The sequence below is a fragment of the Anolis sagrei genome, chromosome 6 (genome assembly GCF_037176765.1).
Source record: "Anolis sagrei isolate rAnoSag1 chromosome 6, rAnoSag1.mat, whole genome shotgun sequence".
NCBI classification, from domain to species: Eukaryota; Metazoa; Chordata; class Lepidosauria; order Squamata; family Dactyloidae; genus Anolis; species Anolis sagrei.
In genome coordinates this window covers 52,065,734-52,084,362 of record NC_090026.1, presented here as the reverse complement: position 1 = coordinate 52,084,362, position 18,629 = coordinate 52,065,734, and the positions used below count along the sequence as shown (strand labels likewise).

At 44.3% G+C, this 18,629-nt stretch overlaps 1 protein-coding gene across 1 annotated transcript in view; it reads left to right on the top strand.

Annotated features, from left to right (window-relative positions):
* The first annotated feature begins 354 nt into the window (after positions 1–354).
* The window catches only part of LIMD2 (LIM domain containing 2), a 53,799-nt gene continuing 35,524 nt past the window's right edge, over positions 355–18,629 (top strand). The window contains exon 1 of the mRNA XM_060781319.2: positions 355–539. The gene's annotated coding sequence lies outside the window, so the exon portion shown is untranslated. The remainder of the gene's footprint in view (positions 540–18,629) is intronic.

Below are 18,629 nucleotides of genomic sequence, written 5' to 3'. Positions count from 1 at the left end.
ATCACTGCTGGACTTGCTGGTGAAACTGAATGACTGTGTTGTGCAACGACACACATCTACAACAGGAATCTGTTTGGTCCATAGTGTAGGACAGATGCAGCTAGGGGTCGACTGTTGGGTGGGTGGGGGGCTGAGACACCACTTCTATTTGGTAGTTTTGGCTGAGATACCACTTCTATTTGGCAGAGAAGCTTTGGAAGACCTTGTCAAACTCTAACCCCCTTTTCTTTCCTCATTTGCCTGTTTCAGAGAAGTGGGGAGAGGCAGGGATTGAAAGGGACAAGAGAGGAAAAGAATGGGAAGCCGAGGGGCTGCTGAAGGGGCTGCGCGCGCATGCACACAAAGGAGGTGGCCAGGAGGAGGAGGAGGAGGAGGAGGAGGAGGAAGAAGGGGCAGAGCTGCGCTTTGTGTGCCGAGGCCAAAGGGAAGCTCCCTCCAACCTCGCGGATCGGGCTGTCTGTGCCTGGCTTTGGGGAGCCACGGAGGAGGAGAAAGCCAGCCCTGCTTGGGGGGCTTCTGCGAGGGAGCAGACCCCTTGGGTGAGTCAGGGAAGGGAGGGAAAGGGGAGGAGGGAGAGCCCCCAACCCATTCTTGGGAAGGGAAAGCGTTTGTTTGGGGAGGGGGGGGGAGGAGAGGAAGGGGCATCCGTGGGCGGGGTGGGGGGGCTTAACGGGGGGAAAGGGGCGCTGCCAGAGGCAGCGCCCCTTTCCCCCCGTTAAGCCCCCCCACCCCGCCCACGGACGCCCCTTCCTCTCCTCCCCCCCTCCCAATCTCTCCCATAGGAAGCATTGTTGCAAAGGAAAGAGAATCTCCCTGATCTCCTTTCCTGCCCATCCTTCTTTCACATGAGAGATGGAGGGGAGGGCTCTCTAAGGAGAAGATCCCCCCCTCCCATGTCCCTCTATATGGTAAGGGATGGGACTCAATGGCATTGATGCCAGGAGGGTCATGATGGAATGGGCTTGACTTGCCTACATCCAGGGAAGTCATGGTACCCCTCTGTTGACCACACCTGGAATATTGTGTCCAATTCTGGGCACCACAATTGCAGAGAGATGTTGACAAGCTGGAATGTGTCCAGAGGAGAGCGACTCAAATGATCAAGGGTCTGGAGAACAAGCCCTATGAGGAGCGGCTCAAAGAGCTGGGCATGCTTAGCCTGAAGAAGAGAAGGCTGAGAGGAGACATGATAGCCATGTGTCCAATTCTGGGCACCACAATTGAAGAGAGATGTTGACAAGCTGGAATGCGTCCAGAGGAGAGCGACTCAAATGATCAAGGGTCTGGAGAACAAGCCCTATGAGGAGCGGCTCAAAGAGCTGGGCATGTGTAGCCTGAAGAAGAGAAGGCTGAGAGGAGATATGATAGCCATGTGTCCAATTCTGGGCACCACAATTGAAGAGAGATGTTGACAAGCTGGAATGCGTCCAGAGGAGAGCGACTCAAATGATCGAGGGTCTGGAGAACAAGCCCTATGAGGAGTGGCTTAAAGAGCTGGGCATGTGTAGCCTGAAGTAGAGAAGGCTGAGAGGAGAATCATAGAGTTGGAAGAGACCTCACGGGCCATACAGTCCAACCCCCTGCCAAGAAGCAGGAATATTGCATTCAAAGCAACCCCGACAGATGGCCATCCAGCCTCTGTTTAAGCCTCCAAAGAAGGAGCCACCACCACACTCCGGGGCAGAGAGTTCCACTGTTGAACGGCTCTCACAGTCAGGAAGTTCTTCCTCATGTTCAGATGGAATCTCCTTTCTTGAAGTTTGAAGCCATTGTTCCGTGTCCTAGTCTCCAGGGAAGCGGAAAACAAGCTTGCTCCCTCCTCCCTGTGGCTTCCTCTCACATATTTATACATGGCTATCATGTCTGCCTTGGTTAGACCACACCTGGAATATTGTGTCCAGTTCTGGGCACCACAATTGAAGAGAGATGTTGACAAGCTGGAATGCGTCCAGAGGAGAGCGACTCAAATGATCAAGGGTCTGGAGAACAAGCCCTATGAGGAGCGGCTCAAAGAGCTGAGCATATGTAGCCTGAAGTAGAGAAGGCTGAGAGGAGACTCATAGAGTTGGAAGAGACCTCATGAGCCATCTAGTCCAACCCCCTGCCAAGAAGCAGGAATATTGCATTCAAAGCACCCCCGACAGATGGCCATCCAGCCTTTGTTTAAAAGCTTCCAAAGAAGGAGCCTCTGCCCAGGGGCGGCTCAACCCGTTACGCAAAGTAAGCATTTGCAGTATAGTTGATTTTGCCCAGGGGCGCTCTTGAGGTGCTCTTGGGGGGAAAATAGACCTTGACATATGCGAGTTGTAGTTACTGGGATGTATAGTTCACCTACAATCAAAGAGCATTCTGAATTCCATCAGTGATGGAATTGAATCAAATATGGCACACAGGACTCCCATGACGAACAGAAAATATATAGCAGTGATTGGTTGAGGGGGGGGGGGGGGCAAAATATTGTTTGCTTACCGTTAAAAATTACCTAGGGCCGCCTCTGCCTCTACCACACTCCAGGGCAGAGAGTTCCACTGCTGAACGGCTCTCACAGTCATGAAGTTCTTCCTAATATTCCCATGGAGTCTCCTTTCTTGTAGTTTGAAGCCATTGTTTTGCGTCCTAGTCTCCAAGGAAGCAGAAAACAAGCTTGCTCCCTCCTCCCTGTGACTTCCTCTCATATATTTATACATGGCTATCATGTCTCCTCTCAGCCTTCTCTTCTTTGGGGTAAACATGCCCAGCTCTTTAAGCCGCTCCTCATAGGGCTTGTTCTCCAGACCCTTGATCACTTTAGTCGCACTCTTCTGGACACATTCCAGCCTGTCAATATCTCTCTTCAGTTGTGGTGCCTAGAATTGGACACAATATTCCAGGTGTGGTCTAACCAAGGCAGACATGATAGCCATGTATAAATATTATTTATTTATTTATTTCTGGTATTTATATCCCATCTCTTCTCTACCCCAAAAGGGGAACTCAGGACGGCTTACATAGGCAGCAATTCAATGCCGTTACATGAACAATTAATATAATAACCATTAAACAAACCATCAAACCATTAAAATACATAAACTACATAAAATACATAAGCCATTAATCAAACAATATAAAAACATTTGTTACCAAATAGAATCGTATCCTCGTGTAAATCGCCTTTCCAATCCATTTCCACTAAAGTGCTAATTTATGTCTGCTGACCGAAAGCCTGGTACCATAGTCATGATTTTACTTTCTTCTTGAAAGCCGGGAGGGATGGGATTGATCGTATCTTGCTCGGAAGCGTGTTCCACAGGCAGGGGGCCACCAACGAAAAGGCCCTGTCTCTTGTCCCCACCAGCCGCATTTGTGATGTTGGTGGGAGCGAGAGCAGGGATTACCCGGATGATCTTAAGTTACGAGGTGGGACGTAGAGGCAGATGCGATTGGACAAATAAGCTGGGCCAGAACCGTATAGAGCAGTGCTTCTCAACCTGTGGGTCCCCAGGTATTTTGGCCTAGTTTACCAGCTATTAGGATTTCTGGGAGTTGAAGGACAAAACATCTGGGGACCCACAGGTTGAGAACCACTGGTATAGAGCTTTATAGGTCAAAACCAGCACTGGGTTGTTGTAGGTTTTTTCGGGCTGTATGGCCATGGTCTAGAGGCATTCTCTCCTGACGTTTTGCCTGCATCTATGCAGCACTGTGAGAGGAAGTCATGGGGAGGAGGGAGCAAGCTTGTTTTCTGATGCCCTGGAGACTAGGACGCGGAACAATGGCTTCAAACTACAAGAAAGGAGATTCCATCTGAACATGAGGAAGAACTTCCTGACTGTGAGAGCCGTTCAGCAGTGGAACTCTCTGCCCTGGAGTGTAGTGGAGGCTCCTTCTTTGGAGGCTTTTAAACAGAGGCTGGATGGCCATCTATCGGGGGTGCTTTGAGTGCAATTTTCCTGCTTCTTGGCAGGGGGTTGGACTGGATGGCCCATGAGGTCTGTGATTCTACGATGACATTGATAGGGAAGGCTAATACTCCAGAGGATAGGAATTCGAAATGACTCTTACAGATTGGAGAGCTGGGCCAAAACTAACAAAAGGAATGGCAACAAGGACCAATGTAAGATACTCCACTTAGGCAGAAAGAAAATGAAATGCAAAGCTACAGGATGGGTGACGCCTGGCTCGACAACAGTCCATGTCAGAAAGAGTTTTGTGGACAACAAGTTGAACCTGAGCTGATAGTGTGATGCAGCAGCTTAAAAAGCCAATAGGATTTTGGGCTGCATCAAAAGGAGTCTAGTGTCTAGAGTTGAGGTAAGTCATGGTGCATTCTGCTTTGGTTAGGCCTCACCTGTAATACTGGGCACCACAGTTCAAAAGAGATATTGATAAGCTGGAGGGTGTCCAGAGGAAGGCAACTAAAATGATTAAAGTTCTAGAGACCATGAATCTCTAGAGCAGTGTTTCTCAACCTTCCTAATGCCGTGACCCCTTAATACAGTTCCTCATGTGGTGGTGACCCCCAACCATAACATTACTTTCGTTGCTACTGTAATTTTGTTATGAATCGTAACGTAAATATCTGATATGCAGGATGTATCTTCATTCACTGGACCAAATTCACTGGACAAATACCTGCTATATCCAAATTTGAATACTGGTGGGTTCGGCGGGGGGTGGGGGTGCATTTTGACATTTTGGAGTTGTAATTCCTGGGATTTAAGGTTCACCTACAAGCAAAGACGATTCTGAACTCCACCAAGGATGGAGTTGAACCGACCTTGGCACACAAAACTCCCATGACCAACAGAAAATACTGGAAGGGTTTGGTGGGTGGGCATTGACCTTGAATTTTGGAGTTGTAGTTCACCTACATCCAGAGAGCACTGTGTACTCAAATAATGATGGATCTGGACCAAACTTGACACAGATACTCAATATGCCCAAATATGAGCACTGGTGGAGTTTGGGGAAAATATATCTTGGCATTTTGAAGTTGTAGTGGCTGGGATTTATAGTTCACCTACAATCAAAGAGCATCCTGAACCCCACCAATGACCGAATTGGGCCAAACTTTCCACATAGAACTCCCATGACCAGTAGAAAATACTGTGTTTCCTGATGGTCTTTGGTGACCCCTCTGACACCCTCTCACGACCCCCCCCCCAGGGGCCCCGACCCCCAGGTTGAGAAACACTGCCTTAGGGATGTCCATGGATATTGAGGCCTGTGGATAACTAAGCCAGACCCATGGATACAGGATCCCATGTGTTTTATTGATTTATGGAGGGATGTGTGTTGTTTGATATCAATAATACTCCTCTCAAATATAAAGCAAATAGTATGCTGCCTTCCTGGTTTAAATGCAAACCAGAAAATTACTGAACTCACTTTGCTCTTCATTAAGACTTTGATAAGCCCTATGAGGTGTGGCTTAAAGAACTGGGCATGTTTAGCTTGTAGAACAGTGTTTCTCAACCTTCCGAATACCGCGGACCCTTAATATACTTCCTCATATGGCGGTGACCCCCAACCATAAAATTATTTTTGTTGCTATTTTGTAACTGTAATTTTGCTACTATTATGAATTGTAATGTAAATATCTGATATGCAGGATGTATTTTCATTCACTGGACCAAATTTGGCACAAATACCCAGGACACCCACATTTGAATACTGGTGGGGTTTGATTTTGTCATTTGAGAGTTGTAGTTGCTGGGATTTATAGTTCACCTATAGTCAAAGAGCATTCTGAACTCTACCAACGATGGAACGGAACCAAATTTGGCACACAGAACTGCCATGGCCAACAGAAAATACCGAAAGGGTGTGTTGGGCATTGACTTTGCGTTTTGGAGTTGTAGTTTACCTACATCCAGAGAGCACTGTGGACTCAAACAATGATGGATCTGGATCAAACTTGGCATGTATATTCAATATGCCCAAATGTGAACACTGGTGGAGTTTGAGGAAAATAGACCTTGACACTTGGGAGTTGTAATTACTGAGATTTATAGTTCCCCTACAATCAAACAGCACCAAGGATAGAATTGGGCCAAATTTCCCACACAGAACCCCCATGATCAACAGCAAATACTGTTTTCTGATGGTCTTTGGCGACCCCTCTGACATCCCCTCGCGACTCCTCCCCCCCCAGCGGTCCTGACCCCCAAGTTGTGAAGCACTGTGTAGAAGAAAAGGTTGAGAGACATGATTGTCATGTATAAATATGTGAAAGGGTGTCATAAGGAAGAGGAGCGACTTGTTTTCTGCTGCCCTTGAAATTAGGCCTCAGAGCAATGGGTTCAAATTACAGGAAAGGAGATTCCACCTGAACATTATGAAGAACTTCCTGATCCTACAAGCTGTTCAACAGTGAAACTCTCTGCCTGTGAATGTGGTGGAAGCTCCTTCCTTGGAAACTTTTAAACAGAGGTTAGATGGCCATCTGTCAGGGATACTTTGATTGTGTGTTTTCTGCATGGCATGGGGCTGGATTAGAGATGATCCATGTGGTCTCCTCCAACTTTATTATTCTATGATTCTATGGCAGTGGTTTTCAACCTTCCTAATGCCGCAACCCCTTAGTACAGTTCCTTATGTTGTGGTGACCCCCAACAATAATATTATTTTCATTGCTACTTCGCAACTATAATTTTGCTCCTGTCATGAATCATCTTGTAAATATCTGATATGGAGGATGTATTTTTATTCATTTGGCACAAATACTCGATACGCCCAAATTTGAATACTGGTGTGGTTGAGGGGAGGATTGACTCTGTCATTTGGGAGTTGTAGTTGCTGGGATTTATAGTTCACCTACAATATCAAAGAGCATTCTGAACACCACCAATGATGGAATTGAACCAAACTTGGGACACAGAGCTCCCATGACCAAGAACAAATTCTGGAAGGGTTTGGTGAGCATTGACCTTGGGTTTTGGAGTTATAGTTTACCTACATCCAGAGAGCACTGATGCATCTGGACCAAACTTGGCATGAATACTCAATATGACCAAATGTGGACACTGGTGCAGTTTAGGGAAGATAGACCTTGACATTTGGGAGTTGTAGTGGCTGGGATTTATAGTTCACCTATAATCAAAGAGTGTTCAGAACTCCACCAATGATAGAATTGGGCCAAACTTCCCACACGGAACCCCCACGACCAACAGAAAATACTGTGTTTTCTAATTGTCTTTGGCGACCCCTCTGACACCCCCTCGCGACCCCCCTAGGGGTCCCGACCCCCAGGTTGAGAAACGCTGTCTATGGCATAAGGAAGGGGTGTAATGGAGAGAGGGCCATACCAGCCTCATCCAGGGAATTCATAGATACAGATTGCCAACTAGAATTTTCTCACATAGTGGTTAGTTCTTAACCCACATTTGGCTCTCCAGGTTGTTCATGAGTGACAACTCACATCGCTTTTCGATCAACCACATGGACCCAGGGATGATGGGAATCGCAGCCCGACAGTCCCCGTGGTTGTGGGGTTGGGAAAAATATTACCCACAGCCACAGGGACTGTCAGGCTGCGATAATATTTAAGAATTAAATATTAATAAATAATATTTAATTATTAAATATTAAAAACACACGTCCTCTCCACAAAGCCTTGTATCTAAAATCCCTTCTACACAGCCCAATATCCCAGGATCTGATCCCAGATTATCTGGCAGTGGAGACTCAGGCCCCTTCCACACAGCTGTATAAAATCCCACATCATCTGCTTTTAACTAGATTATATGGCAGTGCAGACTCAGATAACCCAGTTCAAAGTAGATATTGTGGACTACCTGCCTTGATATTCTGGGTTATATGGTTGTGTGGAAGGGCCCTCAGTTCAGAGTAGATAATCTGGGATTTATTTATTTCGTATCAAAAGCATTGCATAAATTAGTATAAAACCGATAAAAATTAGTAGGAGCGCAGGTAGCTAAATATCTTTTGACCAAAAACGGGTGACAGCAATAGCATTGTCTGTAGCCTCCAATTTTTCCTCTGTACGTGAGGCAGGGCATAGCGGACAAGCATACAATCTGGGATAAGATCCTGGGATATAGAGCAGTGTAGAAGGGACCTAACATGCAAACCTACCTGATGAAACTGAACAAACTGCAGCCTTCCGGGCATGACCGTATCCCAACTCTCGCCATGAAGTCAAATGAAGTAATCTGGAAGGCCACAGAAAATGTCACGACAGGCTTATGGCATGCATCATACCTCTATCACATGTGGCAATTTCGAAGTTGTGGTTTACTCCAAGACAGTACCATTGGTGGGCTAGACATGGTTGGCTGAGTGCTACCTTGAGACTCCTACCCCCATCTATTTTCAGGGGCATTTGTCTATAAGAGGGAAGTGTGGAGAACCAAGGAGAAGTACTTGAATTTCCGACAGACCCCTACAGATGCCAGAAGGGTCAGATGACTCTGGTTAATGAGAGGAAAGATCTCCTTGCCTTAATAATAATAATAATAATAATAATAATAATAATAATAATTTTTATTTATACCCCGCCACCATTTTCCCAATGGGGACTCAAAGCAGCTTACATGTGGCGAAGCCCGGACAACATATTACAACAAAATAAAACCAGAGCATAAACAATAAACAACATCATCAATAACAATGGACGCACCACATGTCCAGAATAAAAATGATTATAAGACTCTAATGAGATAAAAATAGGAGCAAGTTATCTGCAGGGAACATACATAGTTGTGAAGCTAAACTTCCCATTTGGAGGGCGTGTGTTCCAGTGGGAAGAGCATGAGGGGTGCAATGATGTCATATTGTGCACGTACTTGCCAAAGGCGCAGCGGAAGAGCCAGGTTTTAAGGTTCTTTTTGAACGTTTCTAGAGAAGGGGCTTTCCTGATCTCTCCAGGTAATGAGTTCCAAAGTCGGGGAGCTACAGGAGAGAAGGCTCTCTCCCTTGTGCCCACAAGACGAGCTTGTGAGATTGGTAGGGGTGGAAGGAGGGCCTCCCCCGAAGATCTAAGGGGTTGCATGTGACGTCTGTAGACAGTCCATGTTCCACAGGCGTATAGCAGGGTTGGGAGGACAAGAGCTTTATAAACAAGCACCTTGGTCTCCCTACGGATGTCCCGGTCCTCAAACACTCTCTGCTTCATTCGGAAAAATGCTGCACTCGCAGAGCTCAGGCGGTGTTGAATTTCAGTGTCAATGTTGACTTTGATGGAGAAGTGGCTGCCAAGTAGCGGAAATGGTCAGCATTTTCTAATGTTACACCATTAAGCTGTATTTCTGGCATTGGAGAGGGATTGGCCAGTGACTGCTGGAAGAGCACCTTGGGTTTCTCGATGTTTAATGACAGGCCGAGCTTCTGGTATGCTTCTGCAAAGGTGTTTTAGAATGGCCTTCTTCTGAATGCGCACAGACGACGTTGTCATCAGCATATTGGATTTATATAACAAATGTTGTTGCAACCTTGGTTTTGGCTTTCAGTCTGCTGAGGTTAAATAGCTTGCCATCTGTCCGGTAGATGATTTCCACTTCAGTGGGAAGCTTCCCATCAACTACAGAGAGGAGACCTATAAGAGAGGAGACCCAGAAAACCAAGGAGGGGGCCTTCAATTTCCTACAAACTCCTTTCTCATCTCTCCCTCCCAACCACTGCAATTTTTTTACACTGGTTGGCAAACATTTAGCTCTTGGGGTATTTTCTTGTTTTTTCATCAAGACTGGTGTATTTTTCCTACAACATGGCTGGCTTTATTTACCCAGAGGCCCCAAATGCAGTTTCGTTCTGTCTCACGAAATATCTCTTACTCTGCTTGTTGGTAGGACCGGGCCGGTTCATGAAATAACTTCTCTTGTGGGTTTCTGTTGTAAGAGATTGCTAAAGTAGTGGTTAATTGCGAAAGAGAGAGCTGCTAAAAGTTCAGAACTGCTCAGAGAATCAGGCCCCTTCTGCACTACCATATAATCCAAATCATCAAAGCAGATAATCCACATTATCTGGAGCCCCCTTGTGCCAGCAGGACTGAAGACCGACAGGTTTGAGGTGCAAATCCAGGGGGGAGTGTGGATGAGCTCCCTCTGTCAGCTCCAGCTCCCCATGCGGGGACATGAGAGAAGCCTCCCACGAGGATGGTAAAGCATCAAAACATTCACTTGGGTAAAAAATAATAAAAACAGAAGTAAGTTTAACCAATCTGAACAAATAATACAAAATGGAAGAGCTGTAGAGGAGCATGAAATTTTAATAACTAGTAAAGTATATAAGATAATTGAAAGAAAGGAAGGAAAAACAAAAAACAACATCCTCCAGGAGGTCTGGGAAGAAGATTTGGGGATAAAAATAAATGAAACAGAGTGGCAACAATTATGGAGACAAAGACATCTAAAAATTTTATCAATACGGGTTAAAGAAAATTATTATAAGTTACTATAATTACTATAAGTTATTTTTTTGGAGGAGAGCAATGTCCAATCTCGATAAAATAGTGAAGAGTAGGGACATCACACTGGCAAGAAGATTCGCATAGTTAAAGCAATGGTAATCCCTGAAGTAACCTATGGATGTGAGAGCTGGACCATAGGGAAGGCTGAGCGAAGGAAGATAGATACTTTTTAATGTGGTATTTTTGATTTTGTCATTTGGGATTTGTAGTCACTGGGATTTGTAGTTCACCTACAATCAAAGACCATTCTGAACACCACCAACGATGGAATTGAACCAAATTTGGCACACAGAACTCTCATGACCAAGAGAAAATACTGGGAGGGCCTGGTGGACATTGACCATGAATTTTTGGAGTTGTAGTTCACCTCCATCCAGAGAGCACTGCGGACTCAAACAATTATGAATCCGGACCAAACTTGGCATGAATACGCAATATGCACAAATGTGAACACTGGAGTACTTTGAAGAAAATAGATCTTTACATTTTGGGAGTTGTAGTTGCTAGGATTTATAGTTCACCCACAATAAAATAACATTCTGAACCCCACCAACGATAGAATTGGACCAAACTTCCCACACAGAACCCCCATGACCAACAGAAAATACTATTTTTTCTGATGGTCTTTGGCGACCCCTCTGACACACCCTTGCGACCCCCAGGTTGAGAATCATTGGTCTACACTGTCATATAATCCAGTTTAAAGCCGATAAGATGGGTTTTATATGGCAGTGTAGAAGGGACCCTAGACAGCCCCATCATCCCAGGTTCAGCACAGGGTGATGGGATTGTCTGTAAATAAGAGGAAAAAGACTTTTGACCTATTCTGAAAAACACCCTGCTTTATCATCACTTTGATCTAGGATTTCTAGGAAGTTTCTGAAACTGAATTAATTTATCATGTTCTCTGGCTATTTTAAGAGGTATAAATACACGAGGCAAAACAATTTCCTTCCCAGTTAAGGAAATTCAGAGGGAGAGAATTTTGCTTCTGCCTTTTGAGAATGAAAAACAAAGGTGGGTTTAACATGGGCATGGAATCCTAATTCCCTGGTTGGTTTTGACCTAGTTTTCACTCACATCAGATAAGGAAGTCAACCTGAGTCCGGTTACACACCACCTATGGGTGCTCACTTACGGGTGAGTGCTTTTCTATATGAAAACAGATTCTTGCTTACGAAAATGAAATAGAAGAGTCAGAGCTCCAGTCTAGATTTCTCTACGATAATGCTGCTTTTCTTTGTGTAGTCTTCTCGGGACTATATCACATCATTATTTCCTGACGTAGAAATGAGTTTGGAAAACAAAGAACCAACATTGTGTAGTGTTTTAGCGTTGGATTACGCTCTGGAGTTTGAATCCGTTCAGCCACGGAAGTCACTTGCTGACCCTGGGCAAGCCACATTCTTTCAGTGCCAGATGATTTCCTCTGAACTGGATTATATAGCAGTGTAGACTCATCTTTCTTAGGCGATCCATCGTTGTCTGAGCAGGATTATCTTCCAAGATCGGTATACTGGTGGTGGGTCCGTAGGTGACTGTGGAGCCCTATTCTTGAACTACATCTTCTCCCACAGTGAGGGCATTGGTTTCCAGGTGGAAGGCGGTCCTGGTAGGGGTTGGCTTGTCGCACCTTCCTCTTGGCACGTTTCTCTCTTTCACCCTCCAATCATGCCTCTTCAAATTCTACAGCACTGCTGGTCACAGCTGACCTCCAGCTGGAGCGCTCAAGGGCCAGGCTTCCCAATTCTTGGTGTTTATGCCAGAGTTTTAAAGGTTGAATGTATTGTCGAAGGCTTTCATGGCTGGAATCACTAGGTTCTTGTGGGTTTTTTCAGGCTATAGGGCCATGTTCTAGAGGCATTTCCCCTGACATTTCGCCTGCATCTATGGCAAGCATCCTCAGAGATAGTGAGGTCTGTTGGAATTTCAACAGTAAGGAAGAGACCATGAAAATGAACAAAATCTGGCTACCAGTATTTAAAAACTCTAAAATTACAACAGCAAAACAGCAGAGAGGAAACAACCAGGCACATCGTAACACCTCTCAACAAAAGATTTTCCCAGGCTCAGCCAGGCCTTCAAATGCTAATCAAGGTGGTCAGTTGAAACATTCACACCTAGCTCCAGCAGGGAAGATCTCTTTGCCCCACCCCAGCCATTCCACAGATATATAAACCCATTGTCCTAATTCCAACAGACCTCACTACCTCTGAGGAGGCTTGCCATAGATGCAGCCAAAACGTCAGGAGAAATGCCTCTAGAACATGGCCCTATAGCCCGAAAAAAACCCACAAGAACCTTTTAAAGGTTGGCTTTGAGCCCATATTTAAATCTCTTTTCCTGTCCTCCAACATTCCATTTTCCGTTTTTGAGTTCGGAGTAGAGCAACTGCTTTGGGAAATGGTGGTGGGGCATCCAGACAACATGGCTGGTCCAGCAGAGTTGATGGCGGAGGACCATCGCTTCAATGCTGGTGGTCTTTGCTTCTTCCAGCTCGCTGACATTTGTCTGCTTGTCTTCCCAAGAGATTTGCAGGATTTTTCGGAGGCAATGCTGATGGAATCATTCCAGAAGTTTCATGTGATGTCAGTAGATAGTCCACGTCTTGCAGGCATAGAGCAGGGTTGGGAGGACAATAGCATTATAAACAAGCACCTTGGTCTCCCTACGGATGTCCCGGTCCTCAAACACTCTCTGCTTCATTTGGAAAATTGCTGCGCTTGCAGAGCTCAGGCAGTGTTGTATTTCAGTGTCAATGTTGACTTTTGTGGAGAGGTGGCTGCCAAGGTAGCGGAAATGATCAACATTTTCTAATGTTACACCATTAAGCTAAGTATTTCTGGCATTGGAGAGAGATTGGCTGTTGACTGCTGGAAGAGCACTTTGGTTTTCTTGATGTTCAGTGACAGGCCGAGCTTCTCGTATGCTTCTGCAAAGATGTTTTGAGTGGCTTGTAGATCTTCTTCTGAACGCGCACAGACAACCTTGTCATCTGCATACTGGAGTTCTATAACAGATGTTGTTGTAACCTTGGTTTTGGCTTTCAATCTGCTGAGGTTAAATAGCTTGCCATCTGTCCGATAGATGATTTCCACTCCGGTGGAAAGCTTCCCATCAACAAGATGTAGACTCATATAATTCAGTTCAAAACAAATAATGTGGATTGATAATCTGGATTCTATGGCAGTGAAGAAGGGACCTCAGAGGAAGGCAAAAGCAAACCCCTTCCCGAACAAATCTTGCCAAGAAAACTATATGATAGGTTCACTTTCGGATTGTCATAGGCTGGAGATGATCTGAAGGCACACAAGAATAACATTGTCAACAGAAAGTGAGACTGGGGAAAAATGGGTACATTTATTTATTTATTTCAAATATTTGTACCCCGGAATATTACATTCAAATCACCCCTGAGAGATGGCCACCCAGCCTCTGTTTAAAAGCTTCCAAAGAAGGAGCCTCCACCACACTCCGGGGCAGAGAGTTCCACTGCTGAACGGCTCTCACAGTCAGGAAGTTCTTCCTCATGTTCAAATGGAATCTCCTTTCTTGTAGTTTGAAGCCATTGTTTCGTGTCCTAGTATATAATGTAAAGTCACCAGGGCTTTTTTTAAAGTCAAGGACTACTCGGAGTTGGCTTGCCATTGTCTTCCTCTTGGTTTATTCAGTTCTGCTTTATGCTTCATTTAATCTGGATCCAATTATAATGTTTTATGGTTTTACTAAAAATAATCTCCCCACAACAGCATGTGAACCGGTCCGCTCTCCATGGGTATTATAGGAGTTTGAACTTGGTAGCAGAAGAAATGGAACAGTGGTTTTTATTTCCCCATAAATCTTGTGTGCAAAAGGGAGGCCGTTCTCTCCATTATGACAAATTTCAAAATCTTGTTAATATATTAGTAGGAATCCAGTGACACCTTATGATCTGCCTGTAAGTAAGCTCCATTTGCCTGTTCAGTCGACCTGCGCTCAGGCATATAGGCTTTAGCTTAATGTATTTGAGGTTTCATGCACTGAAGCCTACTTTAATAAATGCATTAAGTATTAGTCCGAGCAAGCAAGCACACACACAAATACACAGAGGTATGGAAAGAGGAAAGTAAAGGCCAATGGCATGAAAAAGGTCTCTTTATGCATTATGTGCAATCACTGGAGAGCAAAATTATGCTTGTGGTTCTACGCCAAGTGTCACGTAGGCTATCTAGCCCTGCTTCCAAGGCCTCTTCCACACAGCTGTATAAAATCCACATTAATCCAGTTCAAAGCAGATATTGTGGACTAGCTGTCCCCTGCCACGCGTTGCTGTGGCCCAGTCTGTGTGTATATATATGTATTTATGTGTGTGTATATATTTGTGTATATATGTGTGTTCGCATATATATAAATGGGTGTATATATATGTGTGTGTGTATATTTGTGTATTAATGTGTTTATATGTGTATATGCATATTGTGTATATGTGTGTGCTTGTGTATATGCATATTTGTGTGTGTGCATGTGTATATGTATGTGTGCATGTGTATATGTGTGTGTATTTATATTTGTGTATGCATGTGTATATGTATATATATATGTATATTTGTGTAAAAAAAAGGTAGTCCCCTGACATTAAGTCCAGTCATGTCTGACTCTGGGGTATGGTGCTCATCTCCATTTCTAAGCCGAAGAGCCAGCGTTGTCCGTAGACACCTCCAAGGTCATGTGGCCGGCATGACTGCATGGAGCGCCGTTACCTTCCCGCCGGAGCGGTACCTATTGATCTACTCACATTTGCATGTTTTCGAACTGCTAGGTTGGCAGAAGTATATTTGTGTATGCATGTGTATATGTATATATGTTTATATATATTATGTGTGTGAACATGTGTATATTTGTGTGTGCTTGTGCATATATATACGTGTATGTATGAATGTATATATGTGTATATGTATGTGTGTGCATGTGTATATGTATATATGTATGTATGTATGTATGCATGTGTATATGTGTGTATATATGTATATTTGTGTGTGCATGTGTATATGTATATATATGTATATATATGTATATGTGTTTGTACATGTGTATATTTGGGTGTGCTTATATATATATGTATGTATATATATGTATATGTGTGTACATGTATATATGTATATATATGTATATGTGTGTGTACATGTGTATATTTGTGTGTGCTTGTGCATATATATATGTGTGTGTGTGTATGGATGTCTGTATGCATGAGTGTATGTATATATGTATATATGGTGTATTTTGGGGGGTTTTAAGTCTGTTCTGCTGGGGAGGGTTGCGTGTGTTTTTAGGGGTGATGGACACTCGTTGGACTGTTAGGTGTATTGTGTCAAAATTTCATGTCAATTTGACCAGTGGTTTCTGAGTTATGTTAATCCCACAAACGAACATTACATTTTTATTTATATAGATTATCTGCCTTGATATTCCGGGTTATATGGCTGTGGGGAAGGGCCCCAAGATACTCAAGGGTTTGCATGGATGTCTGCAGTGCAGAAGTCACTGCATGAGCAGCTACTCACAGGTAGATTCCTCTATTGGTTGTGAGACCAGGTGCTGCGGAGGCAAGGCCAAGACTTCAGCTCCATTTCCAAATAGCTATGATTGTTTGGCTGCCGTTCAGTTTGAAAATGTGCCCAGAATGCTTCCTGGAAATGACGGAAGTGTCATCGCTAAGCCGTGTTGCTACCAGGGGAATTCTGACCCACATTTTCAAATAAGGTGGCCGCCAGTCTGCTGGATGTAATGAATCTGACAGAGGTAACCCTTATTGTTGTGTCTTCGAGTCACTTATGAATTATGGCAACCCAAAAATGTTTTTTTTCTTGCCAAGATATAGTCAGAGAAGGGTTGTCTTTGCCTTCTGCAGAGGCTGAAAGTGGGTTTCAGTGGTCAAAGGGGAATCAAACCCTGACTTCCAGAGTCATAGTCTAATACTTAAGCCACTTACACTATGGTAGTTCATATTTATTTATTTATGACATTTATATGCTGCCCATCTCACCCCGAAGGGGACTCAGAGCGGTTTACAATACACACACACACACACATATATGTACAATACATTATATTATTAGGTAAAGGTAAAGGTAGTCCCCTGACATTAAGTCCAGTCATGTCTGACTCTGGGGTGTGGTGCTCATCTCAATTTCTAAGCCGAAGAGCCAGCGTTGTCCATAGACACCTCCAAGGTCATGTGGCCGGCATGACTGCATGGAGCGGCGTTACCTTCCCGCCTATTGATCTACTCACATTTGCATGTTTTCGAACTGCTAGGTTGGCAGAAGCTAGGGCTGACAGCGGAAGCTCACGCCGCTCCCCGGAATCGAACCTGCGACCTTTCGATCAACAAGCTCAGCAGCTCATTGCTTTAACCCACTGCGCCACCGGGGGCTCCTATATTATTAGCATAGTACAATATTAGTATTATATATAACTATATTGCACTATACCATTATATTGTAATATTATTAGTAATATTACATGTAATATATAATATATAATTATAATATCATATTATTAGTATTATATTGTATTACATTATAATATTAGAAATATTATATGTATATACAATATATTACATTATATTATATTATCTATATAAATAAAAACTAGCTGTTCCCTGCCAGGTGAAAAGCAGTTCCAGTCAGGGTTGGCTTGATGTGCCTTCCTATTGGCACATTTCTCTCTTTTGCCCACTATTCGTGCCTCTTCAAATTCTACAGCACTGTTGGTCACAGCTAACCTCCAACTGGAGCACTCAAGGGCCAGGGTTTCCAGTTCTCAGTGTCTATGCCAGAGTTTTTAAGGTTGGCTTTGAGCCCATCTTTAAATCTCTTTTCCTGTCCACCAATATTCTGTTTTCCGTTCTTGAGTTCGGAGTAGAGCAACTGCTTTGGGAGACAGTGTTCGGGCATCCGGACAACGTGGCTGGTCCAGCGGAGTTGATGGTGGAGGACCATCGCTTCAGTGTTGGTGGTCTTTGCTTCTTCCAGCACACTGACATTTATCCACTTGTCTTCCTAAGAGATTTGCAGGATTTTCCGGAGGCAGCGCTGATGGAATCGTTCAAGGAGTTGCATGTGACGTCTGTAGACAGTCTACGTCTCGCAAGCGTATAGCAGGGTTGGGAGGACAATAGCTTTATAAACAAGCACCTTGGTATCCCTATGGTCCTAAACACTCTCTGCTTCATTTGGAAAAAAGCTGCACTTGCAGAGCTCAGGCAGGGTTGTATTTCAGTGTCAATGTTGATTTTTGTGGAGAGGTGGCTGCCAAGGTAGCGGAAATGATCAACATTTTCTAATTTTACACCATTACGCTGTATTTCTGGCATTGGAGAGGGATTGGCTGGTGACTGCTGGAAGGGCACCTTGGTTTTTTTGATGTTCAATGACAGGTTCAATGAAGTCACAGGGAGGACGGAGCAAGCTTGTTTTCTGCTTCCCTGGAGACTAGGACGTGGAAAATGGCTTCAAACTACAAGAAAGGAGATTCCATCTGAACATGAGGAAGAACTTCCTGACTGTGAGAGCCATTCAGCAGTGGAACTCTCTGCCCCAGAGTGTGGTGGAGGCTCCTTCTTTGGAGGTTTTTAAACAGAGGCTAGATGGCCATCTGTCAGGGGTGCTTTGAATGCAATATTCCTGCTTCTTGGCAGGGAGTTGGACTGGATGGCTCATGAGGTCTCTTCCAACTCTATGATTCTAGGCTGAGCTTCCCGTATGCTTCTGCGAAGGTGTTAGAGTGGCTTGTAGGTCTTCTTCTGAATGCGCACAGATGATGTTGTTATCAGCATATTGGAGTTCTATAACAGATGTTTTTGTAACCTTGGTTTTGGCTTTCAGTCTGCTGAGGTTAAATAGCTTGCCATCTGTCCGATAGATGATTTCCACTCTGGTGGGAAGCTTCCCGTTTCTCATGCAGGGACTTTCCAATCTAGGGATACAGTGGCAGAGCCCAGAATGAAGCATGAATACACTGAGACAAATACAAAGCATAGCAAGGGAGACATAATAATATATTGCAATCTTCCATTCCCCCTCATTATGTTTGCATATGAGAAATCTAACCAATTCTGTGACCCCTTCATCACATGTGGACAATCTGTGGACTATAGGCAATATGCAACCTCATGAAGCCTCCAGTATAGCTCAGTTGCAGATACATAAGTCCCTACAAGTCATAGAATCATAGAATCAAA